The 25,706-nt window shown below is 26.4% G+C and overlaps 2 long non-coding RNA genes across 3 annotated transcripts in view; one reads left to right on the top strand and one right to left on the bottom strand.

Annotated features, from left to right (window-relative positions):
- The window catches only part of LOC126301297 (uncharacterized), a 131,060-nt gene extending 111,561 nt beyond the window's left edge, over nt 1-19,499 (top strand). For both annotated transcript variants that reach the window (XR_007553022.1, XR_007553021.1), the window contains exon 2: nt 18,981-19,499. This is a non-coding gene — a long non-coding RNA (uncharacterized LOC126301297). The remainder of the gene's footprint in view (nt 1-18,980) is intronic.
- LOC126301293 (uncharacterized) overlaps nt 11,682-25,706 on the bottom strand; it is a 57,790-nt gene continuing 43,765 nt past the window's right edge. The window contains exon 2 of the long non-coding RNA XR_007553018.1: nt 11,682-12,240. This is a non-coding gene — a long non-coding RNA (uncharacterized LOC126301293). The remainder of the gene's footprint in view (nt 12,241-25,706) is intronic.

The following is a 25,706-nucleotide window of genomic DNA, read 5'->3' as shown; positions in this document are numbered from 1 at the left end:
TGAATGGAATGAGATACCGCCAAATTCTTTGGGTTTAAGGACCTTAACTAATAGTACCCTGGTAAATATAATTAACATTTAAAATAATAGGGTATCTAATCCTAGTTTATTATTTAAATTTCACAGATTCATAAAAAGGGCCACAAATAAATTTTAACATTTCACCTTACAAATTTATATTTCAACCCTAATAATATAAACAACTGTTTTAACCAATAATATTCACTTGTATCAATCGTATAACCGCGGCTGCTGGCACGAATTATGCCGATACTAAATCAATTGCTAAATCCAAAATCACTTGATAATTAAATCAAATTACTGCAAAAAGAACATTTAGTCTAACAAAACTTACATATAATACAAAGAAAAAGTGAATAAACAAGCAAGAATAAAACTTTTAAAAATAAAAAATAAGAAAATTTTAAATCTATTAATTCAGGAAAAAATAAAAGATTCAAATATTTAAAGAAAAAAAAAGAAAAAAACCACAAACATTAACAAAAAAAAAAAGAAACGCCCCTATGTATGACCACAACAACTTCTCTATTACATGTAATTAAAGATTAATATGGAACATGTATAGCAATAAATGTATTATATTCTTTCTTATTTAATCTTTCTTTTCACTAATAAATAAAGAAAGATTAAATAATATAATAAATATATTTTATACAATTATGTAATTTAATATAATATGTTATTAATATGAATTCTTTTTTTTAAGTTAACTTTCATATATATTAGTTAAATAATCTAATTATAAATAATTTACATAATTATATTATTATAATTAATATAATTATTTATATTAATTAAATATTTTATATTGAAATTAATAATTTTATTTATTATATCCAATTATAATAATATTAAATATTAAATTACATATTATTATATATATTATATTATAATAACCTATTTTAAGCTAAAAACATTAGTAGCTATAATCCTAGGTAAATAATTGCATTAAAATAATCAATTGATAATGGTAAGATGAACTTATAATACTTTAATTTCAATTAAATGTAATATATTAATATAAATTATTTATTATATATATATATATAAAAAATAAAATGAGCAGGATAAATTAATCCTAATTAAACAAAATAATACATAAAAGAATTTCAAAAAAAAACTTTCGATTTATATATTAAATAAATGAAGTGCCTGATTAAAGGGTTACCTTGATAGGGTAAATAAAGAAAATAAAATTACCTTCATTAAAATTACATAAGATAGAATTAAACTACCTCCTTTAGTATCAAAAACTAACGTGCATCATACACCTTAATGTAAAAAGGTAAGCTAAACAAGCTAATGGGTTCATACCCCATTTATAGAGGTATCAATCCTCTCCTTTTTAATGACCAACAACTCTACAAAACTTCTCTTCCTATCAACATTAATGATAGGAACGATCCTGTCCATTTCATCAAATTCCTGATTTGGGGTTTGAATAGGACTTGAGATCAACTTACTTTCATTTATTCCGCTCCTAACAAGAAATAAAAATATAATAATAAATGAATCATCAATTAAATATTTTATTGTCCAAGCAATAGCATCGACAATATTATTATTTTCAATTTTGCTGATTCAAATAAAATATCCCATGGGATGGGAAACAGAATTTATCCCATCAATAATAATTAGATCTAGACTATTATTAAAGATTGGAGCTGCACCTTTCCATTTCTGATTTCCAGAAGTTATAGGAGCATCAAGATGAAATAATTGTTTAACATTAATAACATGACAAAAAATCGCCCCAATAATGGTCTTATCTTATTGTATTCAATTAAGAACTTTTATTTGAACAATTATTATCTTAAGAATTATTATTGGGGCAATAGGAGGTTTAAATCAAACATCCTTACGACAACTTTTAGCATATTCATCAATCAGACATCTAGGTTGAATAATTAGATCATTAACATTCAGAGAAAACATCTGAGAACTATACTTCATTATTTACTCACTATTAAGATTAATTATAGTTTTATTATTTAAGCAAATAAATTTATTTTTCATAAATCAAATTTATTCAGCCAGAAATATAAAAACCGAAATTAAATTCATAATATTCTTATCTTTATTATCTTTAGGTGGACTACCACCATTCCTTGGATTCTTACCAAAATGAATTGTAATACAATCATTAATAGAAAACAATATAACAACTATTATAACTATTATAGTTGTATTAACTACAATTACACTCTACTACTATATACGTATTAGATTCTCAGCTCTAATTATATCATACACAGAAAATTCGTGATCTATAAAGATAAAGTCCCAAAAATCAAGAATCATTCTTCCTATAACAGTAATAATTTCAACAATAGGATTGATTTCAACATCAACCTTAATTTCATTATACTAAGGACTTTAGACGTAGAATTTGACACTTATATAACACCAGAACAAGACCTAGAAAATGATGGATTCCGACTACTAGATGTAGATAACCGAACAATCCTACCAATAAATACAGAAGTACGAGTATTAACAAGAGCATCAGATGTTCTACACTCATGAGCAGTTCCTGCATTAGGGGTTAAAATTGATGCAACGCCAGGTCGGTTAAATCAAGGAACATTCACAATAAATCGACCTGGATTATTCTTTGGACAATGCTCAGAAATCTGTGGAGCAAACCACAGATTTATACCAATTGTAATTGAAAGAACTTCAGTAAATTTATTTATTAAGTGATTATCTAAGATAATTTAAGGAGTTAGTTAAAATAAATAACATTAGAGTGTCAATCTAAAGTAACTAAAAAAAATTAGTACACCTTGAAATTCATCAGATGACTGAAAGTAAGTAATGGTCTCTTAAACCAAATAATAGTAAATTAACGACTACTTCTGATGGGGAAATTATATCCAAATCCCTCAAATATCCCCTCTTATATGATTCTCACTATTCATTATATTTTCAGCTACATTAATCTTGTTTAATCAAATAAACTTCTTCTCATTTAAACCTAACCTTATTAAAAGAGCAGAAAAAGGAACAATTGAAATAAAAAACTTAAATTGAAACTGATAACAAATCTATTCTCAACATTTGACCCATCAACTAACATCTTTAATTTATCATTAAATTGAACTAGAACATTTCTAGGACTATTATTAATCCCATCACTATTTTGACTAACACCATCACGAATTAACATTATCTGAAATAAACTAAATTTAACCTTACATAATGAATTTAAAACACTTCTTGGACCAAAATCATTTAATGGAACAACATTCATTTTCATCTCAATTTTTATTATAATATTATTTAACAATTTCATAGGATTATTCCCTTATATTTTTACTAGAACAAGACATTTAGCATTAACATTTGCAATTGCCCTACCTATATGGCTAAGATTTATATTATTTGGATGAATTAACCATACTAATCATATATTTACACACCTTGTACCACAAGGTACACCGCCTGCATTAATATCATTTATAGTACTAATTGAAACAATTAGTAATGTTATTCGACCAGGTACATTAGCAGTACGGTTGGCAGCAAATATAATTGCAGGACACTTATTATTAACCTTATTAGGAAACACAGGACCATCTATAGCAATAAACTTAATCTCATTACTAATTATTGGACAAATACTTCTATTAATTCTAGAATCAGCAGTAGCAATAATTCAAGCCTATGTTTTCTCAATTCTAAGAACTCTATATTCTAGAGAAGTATATTAAACCTATGTTAACAACTCACTCAAACCACCCATTCCACTTAGTAGACTATAGACCTTGACCATTAACAGGAGCAGTTGGAGCAATAGTCCTAGTATCAGGACTAGCAAAATGATTCCACCTATTTAATATTAACTTATTCATAATTGGATTTGGAATTACCCTACTAACTATAATTCAATGATGACGAGATGTAGTACGAGAAGGAACATATCAAGGATTACATACAGGATTTGTATCAATTGGATTAGGATGAGGAATAATTTTATTTATTGCATCAGAGGTATTATTTTTCGTTTCTTTTTTTTGAGCATTCTTTAGAAGAAGATTAGCACCAACAATTGAACTAGGAATACTATGACCTCCAATAGGAATTCAACATTTAAACCCTTTACAAATTCCATTACTTAATACAGCTATTCTTTTAGCATCAGGAGTAACAGTAACATGAGCACATCATAGTTTAATGGAATCTAATCATACTCAAGCACTACAAGGATTATTCTTCACAGTGTTATTAGGACTATACTTTACAATACTTCAAGCATATGAATATTGAGAAGCACCTTTTACCATTGCAGATGCAGTTTATGGATCAACATTCTTTGTTGCAACAGGATTCCATGGTTTACACGTAATTATTGGAACAATCTTTTTATCAACATGTCTACTTCGACACTCAATAAATCAATTTTCACCAAGACATCACTTTGGATTTGAAGCAGCAGCATGATACTGACACTTCGTAGACGTAGTATGATTATTCTTATATATCTCTATTTATTGATGAGGTAGATAATTGTTTTTCTAGTATAAATAGTACATTTGACTTCCAATCAGAAAGCTTGATATAAATCAAGAAAAACAATTCTAATTCTATCAACAAGAGTTTTCATTAGATTTATTATTCCAATAATTGTTATAATCCTGGCAACAACACTATCAAAAAAATTAATTAATGATCGAGAAAAAAGATCACCATTTGAATGTGGGTTTGATCCAAAAAGATCAGCACGAATACCATTCTCAATACGATTCTTCCTAATCGCAGTAATCTTTTTAATTTTTGATGTAGAAATTGCACTAATTCTACCAATTGTAATTATTTTTAAAACTTCAGACATTATAATCTGAACAGTATCAACAATATTTTTTATTCTAGTTCTATTAGGAGGACTATACCATGAATGAAACCAAGGAGCATTACAATGAGCAGAATAAAGGGTTGTAGTTAAATATAACATTTGGGTTGCATTCAAAAAGTATTGATATTATCAATCAACCTTAAATAGAATAAGAAGCGAAATATTGCAGTCAGTTTCGACCTGGAAGATTGGTATGTACTACCCTTATTCTTATTAATTGAAGCCAAAAAGAGGCGTATTACTGTTAATAAAATAATTGAACTATAATAGTTCCAATTAAGGAAATGTAAAGCCAATATGAAAGCTGCTAACTTTTTATATTAGCGGTTAAACTCCGTTAACATTTCTAAAATTTATATAGTTTAAATAAAACATTACATTTTCACTGTAAAAATAATATATCTATATTTATAAATACTTAAAAGTAAAAATACTTCCTTAACATCTTCAGTGTCACGCTCTAATTATAAGCTATTTAAGTAAACGAAAAACAATATTACCAAAATAAATATTCAAAAAATAAAAGTTAAAAGATAAATCTTGAAATTAGAATCATATCAACCTTGAATATAACCAATTAAATAAATAAATAATCTATATAAACCTTGACCACCAAGTAATTCACCTCAACCATAATCAAATGACTTAGATGAATAATAACCTATTTTTAAAGGAATATATCTAATAAACTTAGTTGAAAGAAAAGGTATAAATCATATAGAACCAGCAAATCTAACAAAAGAAAGTATACTTAAAGAAAATAAATTATGAGAAAAATCAAAATTAGAAATAAGATAACCTAAATAAGCACATAAAATAACAACTGTAATAGTTAAAAACTTTAAATAATAAGGTAAAGCAATCACATGAGGAATAGGAAAAATTAATCAAGGTAAAAGACTACCACCAAAAACAGCAACAAACAATAGACCAATTATTCCAAATGAAATATAATAACCCGTATCATCAAAAGAAAATCTAGAATAAAAATTATTATCACCAGATATTGAATAATAAAACAAACGAAAAGAATAAGAAGCAGTTAAACCAGTAAAAAAAATAAAGAAAAAAATTAAACAATTAATTCATCTTAAACAAACCATCTCAAGAATTAAATCCTTTGAATAAAATCCCGCTAAAAAAGGTATTCCACACAAAGATAAACTAGAAACATTAAAACAAACTGAAGTTAAAGGTATGAAATTAACAATTGATCCTATAAAACGAATATCCTGAGAATCCTTCAAATTATGAATTATTGAACCTGCACATATAAATAATAATGCCTTAAATAAAGCATGAGCCAATAAATGAAAAAATGCAAGCTTTGGATAACCTATAGCCAAAATTCTTATTATTAAACCAAGTTGTCTTAAAGTAGAAAGAGCAATAATCCTCTTTAAATCAAACTCAAAATTAGCGCCCAATCCAGCCATAAATATAGTTATACAACCAATTAAAAGTAAAAATCAACCACAATTATAAGTATCCAATATTGGTCTAAAACGAATTAATAAATAAACACCAGCAGTAACAAGAGTAGAAGAATGAACTAAAGCAGAAACAGGAGTAGGAGCTGCTATAGCAGCAGGAAGTCATGAAGAGAAAGGAATCTGAGCTCTCTTAGTTATAGCTGCTAAAACAATTAATATAGTAATGAGCTTTATTTCAAAAGAATTAGAAATAAAATCATAATAATAAATATAATTTCAACCACCAAAATTTAACATTCATGCAATAGAAATTAAAATAGCAACATCACCAATACGATTAGAAAGTGCAGTTAATATACCAGCACTATAAGATTTTACATTTTGATAATAAATAACTAAACAATAAGAAACTAAACCTAAACCATCTCAACCTAATAAAATTCTAATTAAATTAGGACTAATAATTAAAAAACCTATAGAGAGAATAAATATTAAAACAATAATAATAAAACGATTTATATTCTTTTCACCAGATATATAATCCTCTCTATAATAAATAACCAAAGAAGAAATATATATAACAAAAGATATAAAAATAAGAGATATTCAATCCAAAATTAAAGTTATAACAACTATAGAACCATTTAAATTGAAAAGCTCTCACTCAACAAAAACTCTATAATCAATTATTAAATAATAAATACCTAAAATAAAAATTATAGTTCTCGAAATAAACAAAGAAAAAAAACTCAAAGAACAAATAGAAAATAAATTCACGGCCTAAGATGAAAAACTTCATATCATTGATTCCACAAAACAATATTTTTAATTAAAATACTTAAACAAACTAAACAAAGAAATATTCATCCTTTAAACAGAGAATATTTAAAGGCAATCAATGTAAAAGTAAAAGATGATATTCACGAAAATAACCAAGAGAACAAGTATAAACACCAGAATAATAATTCCCATGCTGAGAATAAGAATATATATACAAAGTATAAACAGCTCTAAAAAAAGATAAAAAAATCAAAGCAAAGAATCTAAAAGAAGATCAAGATATAATTCTATTTAATAATCTAATTTCACCTACCAAATTTAAAGAAGGAGGAGCAGCCATATTTGATGATCTTAAAAGAAATCATCATAAAGCCATTCTTGGCATCAAATTAATTATACCCTTGTTAATTAATAATCTTCGTCTACCTAAACGTTCATAAATAATATTAGATAAACAAAATAAACCAGAAGAACATAAACCATGACCAACCATTAGAGAAAGAGAACCTACACAACCTCATCAATTCATAGTCATCAATCCACCAATAACCATTCTTATATGAGCAACAGAAGAATATGCAATTAAAGACTTTAAATCAACCTGGCGAAAACAAATAAATCTTACAATAACACCCGCAGATAAACCTAAAGACAATCAAAAATAATTAAACTTTAAACGCAAATAAGAAATAACCTTTATAACACGAAAAATACCATAACCACCTAACTTTAATAAAACACCAGCAAGAATTATTCTACCTGAAATAGGGGCCTCTACATGAGCCTTAGGAAGTCATAAATGAACCAAAAACATAGGTATCTTAACTAAAAAAGCCAAAATTATAAATACATAAAACATAAAATAATAAGAACCAAAATCAACCAATAAAGGAAAATATAAAGTATTAGAAAAATCATAAACCTTAAATAAAACTAATAATAAAGGTAATCTAGCAACCAAAGTATAAAAAATTAAATAAACACCAGCCTGCAAACGCTCAGGTTGATAACCCCAACCCAAAATTAAAAGTAAAGTAGGAACTAATCTAGCCTCGAAAAAAATATAAAAAGAAAGAAGACTTAATCTAGCAAATGAACAATAAAGCATAATTATTAAAATCAAAACAATAAAAACAAAAAAATTAGAATGATATGAACTTAAATAAACTGAACCTCTAGCAGTGATTATTAAAGAACAAATTCAAAAACTAAGTAAAATTAAACTAAAAGAAAAATAATCAATACCAAAATAATATCTAATTATATTCAAATCAGCATATGAATAAACACAAATTATAAAAACAAAACCCGACAGAAACATTAAAGAATGAACCAACCATCAACAATTATTTAATAAACAAAGAGGGATCAAAAAATAGTTATAAATGAATACTTTAACATAAAGATAAACCAAAAGAATTAAAAAAATCATTACCATGAGAACGAATTATTGAAACTAAAATAGAAAGACCTAAAGCACCCTCACAAACAGAAAAAACTAAAAAAATAACAGGAAAAAAATAATCATAATCAAACTCAATAAGAAAAACAATAACTAACATAAATAAAGAAAGAACAATATATTCTAATCTCAAAAGAACCATTAATAAATGTTTACGTTTAGAAGAAAAAACATAAACACCAGCAAAATAAATCAATAAAGAAGTAAAAATAGAGAATATAAACATTAGTTTTAATAGTTTAAAAAAAACGCCGGTCTTGTAAACCGGAAATATGTCCAGCCCCCACTTTTAAAACTTCAGAGGTGGAAAAGCTTCCATCATCGGTCCCCAAAACCGGTATTTTAAATACACTAACCCCTGAAATGATCAAAATAATAATTATATCATTATCAAATGTAATAAATATTAATTTTATTAAATTAAGACACCCAATATCAATAATGCTTTTTATTATCCTTCAAACCTTCCTAGTTGGATTAATAACAGGAACAATAATAGAAAGATATTGATTATCATATATTTTATTTTTAACATTTCTTGGTGGTATACTAGTATTATTTATTTACATTACAAGAATTGCATCAAAAGAAATATTTCAGCCTAAATCAATCACTATAATTATTACATTAATAATGTGAGTATTTATCATATTAATATTAATTATTCTAGATATATCTATATTTATAGACATTTTCAAAAACACCGAAACTATAAATATTGATAATTCAATCAATTATCAAGAAATAACAATATCTTTAGAAAAATTATATAATAGACCAACATTCATTATTACAATAATAATAATAATTTATTTATTTTTAGCACTACTAGCAGTTGTTAAAATCACCAATATTAATCAGGGACCTATTCGTAAAATAAGATAATTACTAATGAATAAACCCTTACGATTAAGACATCCTTTAATAAAAATTATTAATAACTCTTTAATTGACTTACCTGCCCCAACAAATATTTCATTTTGATGAAATTTTGGATCCCTATTAGGGTTATGTTTGGTAATTCAAATCGTAACTGGACTATTTTTAGCTATACATTATACATCAAATATTGAAATAGCATTCAGTAGTGTAGTACACATCTGCCGAGACGTAAATAATGGTTGAATTATCCGAACCTTACACGCAAATGGAGCATCTATATTTTTTATTTGTATTTACTTACATGTAGGACGGGGAATTTACTATGGATCTTATATATATATACATACCTGAATAATTGGTACAGTGATTTTATTTTTAGTTATAGCAACTGCATTTATAGGATATGTCTTACCCTGAGGCCAAATATCTTTTTGAGGTGCAACAGTAATTACTAATTTATTATCAGCAATCCCATACTTAGGAACAGATTTAGTCCAATGAGTATGAGGAGGATTCGCTGTTGATAATGCAACATTAAATCGATTCTTCACATTCCATTTTGTATTACCATTTATTATTGCTGCTATAGCAGCAATTCATTTATTTTTTCTTCACCAAACAGGATCTAATAATCCTCTTGGACTAAATGGAGATATTGAAAAAATTCCATTCCATCCATACTTTACCTTTAAGGATTCTATTACGTTTGTAATAATAACATCATTATTTATTATACTATGTTTAATTAATCCTTACCTATTAGGAGATCCAGATAACTTTGTACCTGCCAACCCATTAGTAACACCAGTTCACATTCAACCAGAATGATATTTCCTATTTGCATATGCAATTCTACGATCTATCCCTAATAAGTTAGGAGGTGTTATTGCATTATTTTTATCAATTAGAATCTTAATAATTTTACCATTTAATAATAAAACACCATTCCGAGGCATTCAATTTTACCCTATTAATCAAATTTTATTCTGAATTATAGTAGTTGTTGTATGCTTACTAACGTGAATTGGTAAACGACCTGTTGAAGAACCTTATATTATAACAGGTCAAATCTTAACAATTATTTACTTCACATATTTCTTAATTAATGTCCATGTCGCAAACACATGAGATAAATTAATTAAGGAATAAAGTTAATTAGCTTAGGAAAAGCATATGTTTTGAAAACATAAAATTAGAAGTTTAACTCTTCTATTAACTTTTCTCAAAAAATTTCACTAAACAAATGAGATAAATAAAATCTTTAAACCAACAAAGAAAATAAAAAAATTCAAAGATAAAGGTAAAAAACTTTTTCAAGCTAAGTACATTAATTTATCATAACGGAACCGTGGTAATGTTCCACGAACCCAAATAAAACCAAAAGATATAATAGCAAGCTTAATAAAAAATATAAAAGAATAAAAATCACCGCCCAAAAAAATTAAAGCCAATAACATTCTTATGAAGACAATTCTAGTATATTCAGCTAAAAAAATTAAAGTAAAACCACCCGCACCATACTCAATATTAAATCCTGAAACTAAATCAGATTCCCCTTCAGCAAAATCAAAAGGAGTACGATTAGTTTCAGCTAAGCAAGAAGCAAAACAAGCTAAAGCTAAAGGAAAAGAAATAATAATAAATCAACAATAAAGCTGATAGTTTATAAAATCAAACATATTAAAACTACCAATTAAAATAATTAAAGACAATAAAATTAAAGCTAAACTAACTTCATAAGAAATTGTTTGAGCAACAGAACGAAGAGAACCTAATAATGAATAATTTGAATTAGAAGATCAACCAGCAATTATAACAGTATAAACACCTAATCTAGTACAACATAAAAAGAGTAAAAATCCATAAGAAAAAGAACACATATAAGTTAAATAAGGAAAAATTACTCAAACGGCTAAAGAAATCATTAAATTAAAAACAGGGGAAAAATAATAAAGTAGGTAATTAGATATAATAGGAATTGGCTGCTCCTTACAAATTAACTTAATAGCATCTCTAAATGGCTGAGGAATTCCAACAAAACCTACCTTATTTGGACCCTTTCGAATCTGAATATAACCTAAAACCTTACGCTCTAATAAAGTTAAAAAGGCAACACTAATTAAAACACAAATAACCAATAAAAGAAAATTCAAAATAAATATAAATAAATCATAAAGTATCAATACTATTTGTAGAAAAAATCTACATAAATGAATTCTAAATTCAACACATTAATCTGTCAAAATAGTAAATAAATTAATATTAATCAATATAACAAAAAATATTTTAACCATATAGTCCTTTCGTACTAATATGGATTAACAATCTTAGGATAGAAACCGACCTGGCTCACGCCGGTGTGAACTCAGATCATGTAAGAATTTAAAGGTCGAACAGACCTAATCATTGGGCTCCTGCACCCAAAATTTTTCTTAATCCAACATCGAGGTCGCAATCTGCTTTGTCGATATGAGCTCTCAAAAACAATTACGCTGTTATCCCTAAGGTAACTTAATCTTATGATCATAAATTATGGATCAAAATAACAAACATAAATAAATGATATAATAATGAAGAGTTTATCTATTCTTCATGTCACCCCAACAAAACATCATCATTAAATATAGAAAGACAAACAAAAAACTATATAAAAGTAAAATGTCAAGCTCTATAGGGTCTTCTCGTCCTAAAGAAGAATTTAAGCCTTTTGACTCAAAAGTTAAATTCAAAAATTTATTAAGAGACAGTTGATTTCTCGTCAAGCCATTCATTCCAGCCACTAATTAAGAGACTAATGATTACACTACCTTTGCACGGTCAAAATACCGCGGCTCTTTAAAAATACGCTGAGTGAGCAGGCCAGACCTCAAAATATAAACAAGAGGACATGTTTTTGATAAACAGGCGGAAATCAATTTTGCCTAGTTCCTTATAATAAGTTCACAAGGTAAAAATTTCATACAAATAAATATACTAATTCTATCATTATTACAAAAATTTTAAAATTAAATTAATAATCTTAATAAAAAACCTAAAATATTTATAAAATCAAAATAAAAAATAATGAACTAAAACGTAATCTTAAAGATAGCTGGTTTAAAGCTTACTATTATATTTCTATAAAATAAATTATAGGTTATTAACTTCAAAGCTTATCCCTTAAAGAATAAATAAGTTAATATTTTTACTTAAAAAATTAAATAAAAACAAATAACTTTAAAAAATTAAATTTTTTCTTAAGAAACTAGATATCTTGGGAAACGATTAACATCTCATTTCTATAAATAATTTAATAATAATTATGATACATTAACTATAAATTATTTATAAATCAACCCAATTCGAGACAAGTAAAATAAATACTAAAATTTTGATAAACCCTGATACAAAAGGTACAATAAATAAAATCTACTTAAAAAAATTTAAAATAATATTTCATAAAACACTTACATTACCAATAAACTATAATTTAAAAAATCAATTCTATAAAATATAATAAGACAAAAATACAACAAAATTATTTATATTAAATAATTAAATAAACAAAAAATAAATATAATAAAATAAATAATCAAGATATCCTGATTTGCACAGAAAAATTTTCAGTGTAAATGAAACACTTTACTAATAAGTTATATCTTGAAACTCTTCCTAGATACACTTTCCAGTACATCTACTATGTTACGACTTATCTCATCTAAATTGAAGCTACTTTAAAATAAAATAGAATAATCAATAATGAGAGCGACGGGCGATGTGTACACATCTCAGAGCCAATATCAGTTAAATTAAATAAATTAAATTACTATCAAATCCACCTTCATTAACAGTATTTCACTATCAAATCCGTTATAAACAAAAATCTATTGTAACCCACCTCCTCTTAACTATAAGCTGCACCTTGACCTGAAATATTTTATAATTATAAATCTTGAGAATTATAACTCTAAAAAGATTCTCTGATAACGGAGATATACAAACAAATAAATTAAGTAGAGTAAATCGTGTATTATCAATCATGGGGTAGGTTCCTCTGAATGGAATGAGATACCGCCAAATTCTTTGGGTTTAAAGACCTTAACTAATAGTACCCTGGTAAATATAATTAACATTTAAAATAATAGGGTATCTAATCCTAGTTTATTATTTAAATTTCACAGATTCATAAAAAGGGCCACAAATAAATTTTAACATTTCACCTTACAAATTTATATTTCAACCCTAATAATATAAACAACTGTTTTAACCAATAATATTCACTTGTATCAATCGTATAACCGCGGCTGCTGGCACGAATTATGCCGATACTAAATCAATTGCTAAATCCAAAATCACTTGATAATTAAAACAAATTACTGCAAAAAGAACATTTAGTCTAACAAAACTTACATAAAATACAAAGAAAAAGTGAATAAACAAGCAAGAATAAAACTTTTAAAAATAAAAAATAAGAAAATTTTAAATCTATTAATTCAGGAAAAAATAAAAGATTCAAATATTTAAAGAAAAAAAAGAAAAAAACCACAAACATTAACAAAAAAAAAAGAAACGCCCCTATGTATGACCACAACAACTTCTCTATTATATATAATTAAAGATTAATATGGAACATGTATAGCAATAAATGTATTATATTCTTTCTTATTTAATCTTTCTTTTCACTAATAAATAAAGAAAGATTAAATAATATAATAAATATATTTTATACAATTATGTAATTTAATATAATATGTTATTAATATGAATTCTTTTTTTATATTAAGTTAACTTTCATATATATTAGTTAAATAATCTAATTATAGATAATTTACATAATTATATTATTATAATTAATATAATTATTTATATTAATTATAATATTTTATATTTAAATTAATAATTTTATTTATTATATCCAATTATAATAATATTAAATATTAAATTACATATTATTATATATATTATATTATAATAACCTATTTTAAGCTAAAAACATAAGTAGCTATAATCCTAGGTAAATAATTGCATAAAAATAATCAATTGATAATGGTAAGATGAACTTATAATACTTTAATTTCAATTAAATGTAATATATTAATATAAATTATTTATTATATATATATATATATATAAAAAAATAAAATGAGCAGGATAAATTAATCCTAATTAAACAAAATAATACATAAAAGAATTTCAAAAAAAAACTCTCGATTTATATATTAAATAAATGAAGTGCCTGATTAAAGGGTTACCTTGATAGGGTAAATAAAGTAAATAAAATTACCTTCATTAAAATTACATAAGGTAGAATTAAACTACCTCCTTTAGTATCAAAAACTAACGTGAATCATACACATTAATGTAAAAAGGTAAGCTAAACAAGCTAATGGGTTCATACCCCATTTATAGAGGTATCAATCCTCTCATTTTTAATGACCAACAACTCTACAAAACTTCTCTTCCTATCAACATTAATGATAGGAACGATCCTGTCCATTTCATCAAATTCCTGATTTGGGGTTTGAATAGGACTTGAGATCAACTTACTTTCATTTATTCCGCTCCTAACAAGAAATAAAAATATAATAATAAATGAATCATCAATTAAATATTTTATTGTCCAAGCAATAGCATCGACAATATTATTATTTTCAATTTTGCTGATTCAAATAAAATATCCCATGGGATGGGAAACAGAATTTATCCCATCAATAATAATTAGATCTAGACTATTATTAAAGATTGGAGCTGCACCTTTCCATTTCTGATTTCCAGAAGTTATAGGAGCATCAAGATGAAATAATTGTTTAACATTAATAACATGACAAAAAATCGCCCCAATAATGGTCTTATCTTATTGTATTCAATTAAGAACTTTTATTTGAACAATTATTATCTTAAGAATTATTATTGGGGCAATAGGAGGTTTAAATCAAACATCCTTACGACAACTTTTAGCATATTCATCAATCAGACATCTAGGTTGAATAATTAGATCATTAACAGTCAGAGAAAACATCTGAGAACTATACTTCATTATTTACTCACTATTAAGATTAATTATAGTTTTATTATTTAAGCAAATAAATTTATTTTTCATAAATCAAATTTATTCAGCCAGAAATATAAAAACCGAAATTAAATTCATAATATTCTTATCTTTATTATCTTTAGGTGGACTACCACCATTCCTTGGATTCTTACCAAAATGAATTGTAATACAATCATTAATAGAAAACAATATAACAACTATTATAACTATTATAGTTGTATTAACTACAATTACACTCTACTACTATATACGTATTAGATTCTCAGCTCTAATTATATCATACACAGAAAATTCGTGATCTATAAAGATAAAGTCCCAAAAATCAAGAATCATTCTTCCTATAACAGTAATAATTTCAACAATAGGATTGATTTCAACATCAACCTTAATTTCATTATACTAAGGACTTAAGTTAATCAAACTAAAACCCCTTCAAAGTTATAATTAAAAGAATAATCTTTTAGGCCTTAGTATAATTTTACACCTCTAGAATTGCAGTCTAGAATCATAATTGAATATAAGACCTAAATATGATAAGAGAGAAAACATCTCATAAGTAGATTTACAGTCTACCACCTAAAATTCAGCCATCTTACCGCAAAAATGATTATTCTCAACAAACTATAAGGACATTGGTACTTTATACTTCATATTTGGAGCATGAGCAGGAATAGTAGGAACATCAATAAGAATACTTATTCGTGCTGAACTTGGCCAACCCGGATCTCTAATTGGGGATGACCAGATTTATAATGTTATTATTACAGCTCACGCATTCGTAATAATTTTCTTTATAGTAATACCTATTATAATTGGTGGATTTGGTAATTGACTTGTTCCACTAATAATTGGTGCACCAGATATAGCATTTCCATGAATAAATAATATAAGTTTTTGATTACTACCACCTTCACTAACCCTTCTTCTTACATCTTCTATAGTAGATAATGGTGCTGGTACAGGATGAACAGTTTACCCTCCTCTAGCAGGAGCTATTGCACACGGGGGTGCATCTGTAGATCTAGCTATTTTTTCACTGCACTTAGCAGGTGTATCATCTATTCTTGGTGCAGTGAATTTCATTACAACAGCAATTAATATACGATCAGAAAGTATAACTTTAGATCAAACACCTTTATTTGTATGATCTGTAGCTATTACAGCATTACTTCTCCTTCTTTCACTTCCAGTTTTAGCAGGAGCTATTACTATATTATTAACAGATCGAAATTTAAATACATCATTCTTTGACCTCGACGATACTCTGACTACCCAGACGCATATACATCATGAAACGTAGTATCAAGAATTGGGTCTACAATTTCTATTGTAGGAATCATTATATTCATTGTAATTATATGAGAAAGAATGATTACAAACCGAGCAATTATATTTAGAGCTAACATAAGAAGATCAACAGAATGACTACAAAATAACCCTCCTGCAGAACATAGTTACTCAGAATTACCATTTATCTCTAGATTCTAATATGGCAGATTAGTGCAGTAGATTTAAGCTCTACAAATAAAGGTTTGACCTTTTATTAGAAAATATTTATTAATGGCAACATGATCAAATTTATCTCTTCAAGATGGAGCTTCACCATTAATGGAGCAATTATCATTCTTTCATGATCATACTATGGTCGTATTATTATTAATTACAGTAATTGTAGGTTATGCCCTAAGTTATATATTATTTATTGCCTATACTAACCGTAATATACTTCATGGACATTTAATTGAAACAATCTGAACAGCTTTACCAGCAATTACATTAATTTTTATTGCCCTTCCATCATTACGACTATTATATTTACTTGATGATTCAGTAGATGCAATAATTACAAGTAAAACCATTGGACGACAATGATATTGAAGATATGAATATTCAGACTTCATAGACGTAGAATTTGACACTTATATAACACCAGAACAAGACCTAGAAAATGATGGATTCCGACTACTAGATGTAGATAACCGAACAATCCTACCAATAAATACAGAAGTACGAGTATTAACAAGAGCATCAGATGTTCTACACTCATGAGCAGTTCCTGCATTAGGGGTTAAAATTGATGCAACGCCAGGTCGGTTAAATCAAGGAACATTCACAATAAATCGACCTGGATTATTCTTTGGACAATGCTCAGAAATCTGTGGAGCAAACCACAGATTTATACCAATTGTAATTGAAAGAACTTCAGTAAATTTATTTATTAAGTGATTATCTAAGATAATTTAAGGAGTTAGTTAAAATAAATAACATTAGAGTGTCAATCTAAAGTAACTAAAAAAAATTAGTACACCTTGAAATTCATCAGATGACTGAAAGTAAGTAATGGTCTCTTAAACCAAATAATAGTAAATTAACGACTACTTCTGATGGGGAAATTATATCCAAATCCCTCAAATATCCCCTCTTATATGATTCTCACTATTCATTATATTTTCAGCTACATTAATCTTGTTTAATCAAATAAACTTCTTCTCATTTAAACCTAACCTTATTAAAAGAGTAGAAAAAGGAACAATTGAAATAAAAAACTTAAATTGAAAATGATAACAAATCTATTCTCAACATTTGACCCATCAACTAACATCTTTAATTTATCATTAAATTGAACTAGAACATTTCTAGGACTATTATTAATCCCATCACTATTTTGACTAACACCATCACGAATTAACATTATCTGAAATAAACTAAATTTAACCTTACATAATGAATTTAAAACACTTCTTGGACCAAAATCATTTAATGGAACAACATTCATTTTCATCTCAATTTTTATTATAATATTATTTAACAATTTCATAGGATTATTCCCTTATATTTTTACTAGAACAAGACATTTAGCATTAACATTTGCAATTGCCCTACCTATATGGCTAAGATTTATATTATTTGGATGAATTAACCATACTAATCATATATTTACACACCTTGTACCACAAGGTACACCGCCTGCATTAATATCATTTATAGTACTAATTGAAACAATTAGTAATGTTATTCGACCAGGTACATTAGCAGTACGGTTGGCAGCAAATATAATTGCAGGACACTTATTATTAACCTTATTAGGAAACACAGGACCATCTATAGCAATAAACTTAATCTCATTACTAATTATTGGACAAATACTTCTATTAATTCTAGAATCAGCAGTAGCAATAATTCAAGCCTATGTTTTCTCAATTCTAAGAACTCTATATTCTAGAGAAGTATATTAAACCTATGTTAACAACTCACTCAAACCACCCATTCCACTTAGTAGACTATAGACCTTGACCATTAACAGGAGCAATTGGAGCAATAGTCCTAGTATCAGGACTAGCAAAATGATTCCACCTATTTAATATTAACTTATTCATAATTGGATTTGGAATTACCCTACTAACTATAATTCAATGATGACGAGATGTAGTACGAGAAGGAACATATCAAGGATTACATACAGGATTTGTATCAATTGGATTACGATGAGGAATAATTTTATTTATGGCATCAGAGGTATTATTTTTCGTTTCTTTTTTTTTGAGCATTCTTTAGAAGAAGATTAGCACCAACAATTGAACTAGGAATACTATGACCTCCAATAGGAATTCAACCCTTTAACCCTATACAAATTCCATTACTTAATACAGCTATTCTTTTAGCATCAGGAGTAACAGTAACATGAGCACATCATAGTTTAATGGAATCTAATCATACTCAAGCACTACAAGGATTATTCTTCACAGTGTTATTAGGACTATACTTTACAATACTTCAAGCATATGAATATTGAGAAGCACCTTTTACCATTGCAGATGCAGTTTATGGATCAACATTCTTTGTTGCAACAGGATTCCATGGTTTACACGTAATTATTGGAACAATCTTTTTATCAACATGTCTACTTCGACACTCAATAAATCAATTTTCACCAAGACATCACTTTGGATTTGAAGCAGCAGCATGATACTGACACTTCGTAGACGTAGTATGATTATTCTTATATATCTCTATTTATTGATGAGGTAGATAATTGTTTTTCTAGTATAAATAGTACATTTGACTTCCAATCAGAAAGCTTGATATAAATCCAGAAAAACAATTCTAATTCTATCAACAAGAGTTTTCATTAGATTTATTATTCCAATAATTGTTATAATCCTGGCAACAACACTATCAAAAAAATTAATTAATGATCGAGAAAAAAGATCACCATTTGAATGTGGGTTTGATCCAAAAAGATCAGCACGAATACCATTCTCAATACGATTCTTCCTAATCGCAGTAATCTTTTTAATTTTTGATGTAGAAATTGCACTAATTCTACCAATTGTAATTATTTTTAAAACTTCAGACATTATAATCTGAACAGTATCAACAATATTTTTTATTCTAGTTCTATTAGGAGGACTATACCATGAATGAAACCAAGGAGCATTACAATGAGCAGAATAAAGGGTTGTAGTTAAATATAACATTTGGGTTGCATTCAAAAAGTATTGATATTATCAATCAACCTTAAATAGAATAAGAAGCGAAATATTGCAGTCAGTTTCGACCTGGAAGATTGGTATGTACTACCCTTATTCTTATTAATTGAAGCCAAAAAGAGGCGTATTACTGTTAATAATATAATTGAACTATAATAGTTCCAATTAAGGAAATGTAAAGCCAAAATGAAAGCTGCTAACTTTTTATATTAGCGGTTAAACTCCGTTAACATTTCTAAAATTTATATAGTTTAAATAAAACATTACATTTTCACTGTAAAAATAATATATCTATATTTATAAATACTTAAAAGTAAAAATACTTCCTTAACATCTTCAGTGTCACGCTCTAATTATAAGCTATTTAAGTAAACGAAAAACAATATTACCAAAATAAATATTCAAAAAATAAAAGTTAAAAGATAAATCTTGAAATTAGAATCATATCAACCTTGAATATAACCAATTAAATAAATAAATAATCTATATAAACCTTGACCACCAAGTAATTCACCTCAACCATAATCAAATGACTTAGATGAATAATAACCTATTTTTAAAGGAATATATCTAATAAACTTAGTTGAAAGAAAAGGTATAAATCATATAGAACCAGCAAATCTAACAAAAGAAAGTATACTTAAAGAAAATAAATTATGAGAAAAATCAAAATTAGAAATAAGATAACCTAAATAAGCACCTAAAATAACAACTGTAATAGTTACAAACTTTAAATAATAAGGTAAAGCAATCACATGAGGAATAGGAAAAATTAATCAAGATAAAAGACTACCACCAAAAACAGCAACAAACAATAGACCAATTATTCCAAATGAAATATAATAACCCTTATCATCAAAAGAAAATCTAGAATAAAAATTGTTATCACCAGATATTGAATAATAAAACAAACGAAAAGAATAAGAAGCAGTTAAACCAGCAGAAAAAAAATAAAGAAAAAAAATTAAACAATTAATTCATCTTAAACAAACCATCTCAAGAATTAAATCCTTTGAATAAAATCCCGCTAAAAAAGGTATTCCACACAAAGATAAACTAGAAACATTAAAACAAACTGAAGTTAAAGGTATGAAATTAACAATTGATCCTATAAAACGAATATCCTGAGAATCCTTCAAATTATGAATTATTGAACCTGCACATATAAATAATAATGCCTTAAATAAAGCATGAGCCAATAAATGAAAAAATGCAAGCTTTGGATAACCTATAGCCAAAATTCTTATTATTAAACCAAGTTGTCTTAAAGTAGAAAGAGCAATAATCTTCTTTAAATCAAACTCAAAATTAGCGCCCAATCCAGCCATAAATATAGTTATACAACCAATTAAAAGTAAAAATCAACCACAATTATAAGTATCCAATATTGGTCTAAAACGAATTAATAAATAAACACCAGCAGTAACAAGAGTAGAAGAATGAACTAAAGCAGAAACAGGAGTAGGAGCTGCTATAGCAGCAGGAAGTCATGAAGAGAAAGGAATCTGAGCTCTCTTAGTTATAGCTGCTAAAACAATTAATATAGTAATGAGCTTTATTTCAAAAGAATTAGAAATAAAATCATAATAATAAATATAATTTCAACCACCAAAATTTAACATTCATGCAATAGAAATTAAAATAGCAACATCACCAATACGATTAGAAAGTGCAGTTAATATACCAGCACTATAAGATTTTACATTTTGATAATAAATAACTAAACAATAAGAAACTAAACCTAAACCATCTCAACCTAATAAAATGCTAATTAAGTTAGGACTAATAATTAAAATACCTATAGAAAGAATAAATATTAAAACAATAATAATAAAACGATTTATATTCTTTTCACCAGATATATAATCCTCTCTATAATAAATAACCAAAGAAGAAATATATATAACAAAAGATATAATAATAAGAGATATTCAATCCAAAATTAAAGTTATAACAACTATAGAACCATTTAAATTGAAAAGCTCTCACTCAACAAAAACTCTATAATCAATTATTAAATAATAAATACCTAAAATAAAAATTATAGTTCTCGAGATAAACAAAGAAAAAAAACTCAAAGAACAAATAGAAAATAAATTCACGGCCTAAGATGAAAAACTTCATATCATTGATTCCACAAAACAATATTTTTAATTAAAATACTTAAGCAAACTAAACAAAGAAATATTCATCCTTTAAACAGAGAATATTTAAAGGCAACAATGTAAAAGTAAAAGATGATATTCACGAAAATAACCAAGAGAACAAGTATAAACACCAGAATAATAATTCCCATGCTGAGAATAAGAATATATATACAAAGTATAAACAGCTCTAAAAAAAGATAAAAAAATCAAAGCAAAGAATCTAAAAGAAGATCAAGATATAATTCTATTTAATAATCTAATTTCACCTACCAAATTTAAAGAAGGAGGAGCAGCCATATTTGATGATCTTAAAAGAAATCATCATAAAGCCATTCTTGGCATCAAATTAATTATACCCTTGTTAATTAATAATCTTCGTCTACCTAAACGTTAATAAATAATATTAGATAAACAAAATAAACCAGAAGAACATAAACCATGACCAACCATTAGAGAAAGAGAACCTACACAACCTCATCAATTCATAGTCATCAATCCACCAATAACCATTCTTATATGAGCAACAGAAGAATATGCAATTAAAGACTTTAAATCAACCTGACGAAAACAAATAAATCTTACAATAACACCCCCAGATAAACCTAAAGACAATCAAAAATAATTAAACTTTTAACCCAAATAAGAAATAACCTTTATAACACGAAAAATACCATAACCACCTAACTTTAATAAAACACCAGCAAGAATTATTCTACCTGAAATAGGGGCCTCTACATGAGCCTTAGGAAGTCATAAATGAACCAAAAACATAGGTATCTTAACTAAAAAAGCCAAAATTATAAATACATAAAACATAAAATAATAAGAACCAAAATCAACCAATAAAGGAAAATATAAAGTATTAGAAAAATCATAAACCTTACATAAAACTAATAATAAAGGTAATCTAGCAACCAAAGTATAAAAAATTAAATAAACACCAGCCTGCAAACGCTCAGGTTGATAACCCCAACCCAAAATTAAAAGTAAAGTAGGAACTAATCTAGCCTCAAAAAAATATAAAAAGAAAGAAGACTTAATCTAGCAAATGAACAATAAAGCATAATTATTAAAATCAAAACCATAAAAACAAAAAAATTAGAATGATATGAACTTAAATAAACTGAACCTCTAGCAGTGATTATTAAAGAACAAATCCAAAAACTAAGTAAAATTAAACTAAAAGAAAAATAATCAATACCAAAATAATATCTAATTATATTCAAATCAGCATATGAATAAACACAAACTATAAAAACAAAACCCGACAGAAACATTAAAGAATGAACCAACCATCAACAATTATTTAATAAACAAAGAGGGATCAAAAAAATAGTTATAAATAAATACTTTAACATAAAGATAAACCAAAAGAATTAAAAAAATCATTACCATGAGAACGAATTATTGAAACTAAAATAGAAAGACCTAAAGCACCCTCACAAACAGAAAAAACTAAAAAAATAACAGGAAAAAAATAATCATAATCAAACTCAATAAGAAAAACAATAACTAACATAAATAAAGAAAGAACAATATATTCTAATCTCAAAAGAACCATTAATAAATGTTTACGTTTAGAAGAAAAAACATAAACACCAGCAAAATAAATCAATAAAGAAGTAAAAATAGAGAATACAAACATTAGTTTTAATAGTTTAAAAAAAACGCCGGTCTTGTAAACCGGAAATAAGTCCAGCCCCCACTTTTAAAACTTCAGAGGTGGAAAAGCTTCCATCATCGGTCCCCAAAACCGGTATTTTAAATAAACTAACCCCTGAAATGATCAAAATAATAATTATATCATTATCAAATGTAATAAATATTAATTTTATTAAATTAAGACACCCAATATCAATAATGCTTTTTATTATCCTTCAAACCTTCCTAGTTGGATTAATAACAGGAACAATAATAGAAAGATATTGATTATCATATATTTTATTTTTAACATTTCTTGGTGGTATACTAGTATTATTTATTTACATTACAAGAATTGCATCAAACGAAATATTTCAGCCTAAATCAATCACTATAATTATTACATTAATGATGTGAGTATTTATCATATTAATATTAATTATTCTAGATATATCTATATTTATAGACTTTTTCAAAAACACCGAAACTATAAATATTGATAATTGAATCAATTATCAAGAAATAACAATATCTTTAGAAAAATTATATAATAGACCAACATTCATTATTACAATAATAATAATAATAATTTATTTATTTTTAGCACTACTAGCAGTTGTTAAAATCACCAATATTAATCAGGGACCTATTCGTAAAATAAGATAATTACTAATGAATAAACCCTTACGATTAAGACATCCTTTAATTAAAATTATTAATAACTCTTTAATTGACTTACCTGCCCCAACAAATATTTCATTTTGATGAAATTTTGGATCCCTATTAGGGTTATGTTTGGTAATTCAAATCGTAACTGGACTATTTTTAGCTATACATTATACATCAAATATTGAAATAGCATTCAGTAGTGTAGTACACATCTGCCGAGACGTAAATAATGGTTGAATTATCCGAACCTTACACGCAAATGGAGCATCTATATTTTTTATTTGTATTTACTTACATGTAGGACGGGGAATTTACTATGGATCTTATATATATATACATACCTGAATAATTGGTACAGTGATTTTATTTTTAGTTATAGCAACTGCATTTATAGGATATGTCTTACCCTGAGGCCAAATATCTTTTTGAGGTGCAACAGTAATTACTAATTTATTATCAGCAATCCCATACTTAGGAACAGATTGAGTCCAATGAGTATGAGGAGGATTCGCTGTTGATAATGCAACATTAAATCGATTCTTCACATTCCATTTTGTATTACCATTTATTATTGCTGCTATAGCAGCAATTCATTTATTTTTTCTTCACCAAACAGGATCTAATAATCCTCTTGGACTAAATGGAGATATTGAAAAAATTCCATTCCATCCATACTTTACCTTTAAGGATTCTATTACATTTGTAATAATAACATCATTATTAATTATACTATGTTTAATTAATCCTTACCTATTAGGAGATCCAGATAACTTTGTACCTGCCAACCCATTAGTAACACCAGTTCACATTCAACCAGAATGATATTTCCTATTTGCATATGCAATTCTACGATCTATCCCTAATAAGTTAGGAGGTGTTATTGCATTATTTTTATCAATTAGAATCTTAATAATTTTACCATTTTATAATAAAACACCATTCCGAGGCATTCAATTTTACCCTATTAATCAAATTTTATTCTGAATTATAGTAGTTGTTGTATGCTTACTAACGTGAATTGGTAAACGACCTGTTGAAGAACCTTATATTATAACAGGTCAAATCTTAACAATTATTTACTTCACATATTTCTTAATTAATGTCCATGTCGCAAACGCATGAGATAAATTAATTAAGGAATAAAGTTAATTAGCTTAGGAAAAGCATATGTTTTGAAAACAAAATTAGAAGTTTAACTCTTCTATTAACTTTTCTCAAAAAATTTCACTAAACAAATGAGATAAATAAAATCTTTAAACCAACAAAGAAAATAAAAAAATTCAAAGATAAAGGTA

This window comes from Schistocerca gregaria, unplaced genomic scaffold (assembly GCF_023897955.1).
Source record: "Schistocerca gregaria isolate iqSchGreg1 unplaced genomic scaffold, iqSchGreg1.2 ptg000066l, whole genome shotgun sequence".
In the NCBI taxonomy this organism is placed as follows: domain Eukaryota; kingdom Metazoa; phylum Arthropoda; class Insecta; order Orthoptera; family Acrididae; genus Schistocerca; species Schistocerca gregaria.
This window is presented reverse-complemented; position numbering and strand designations above follow the sequence as displayed.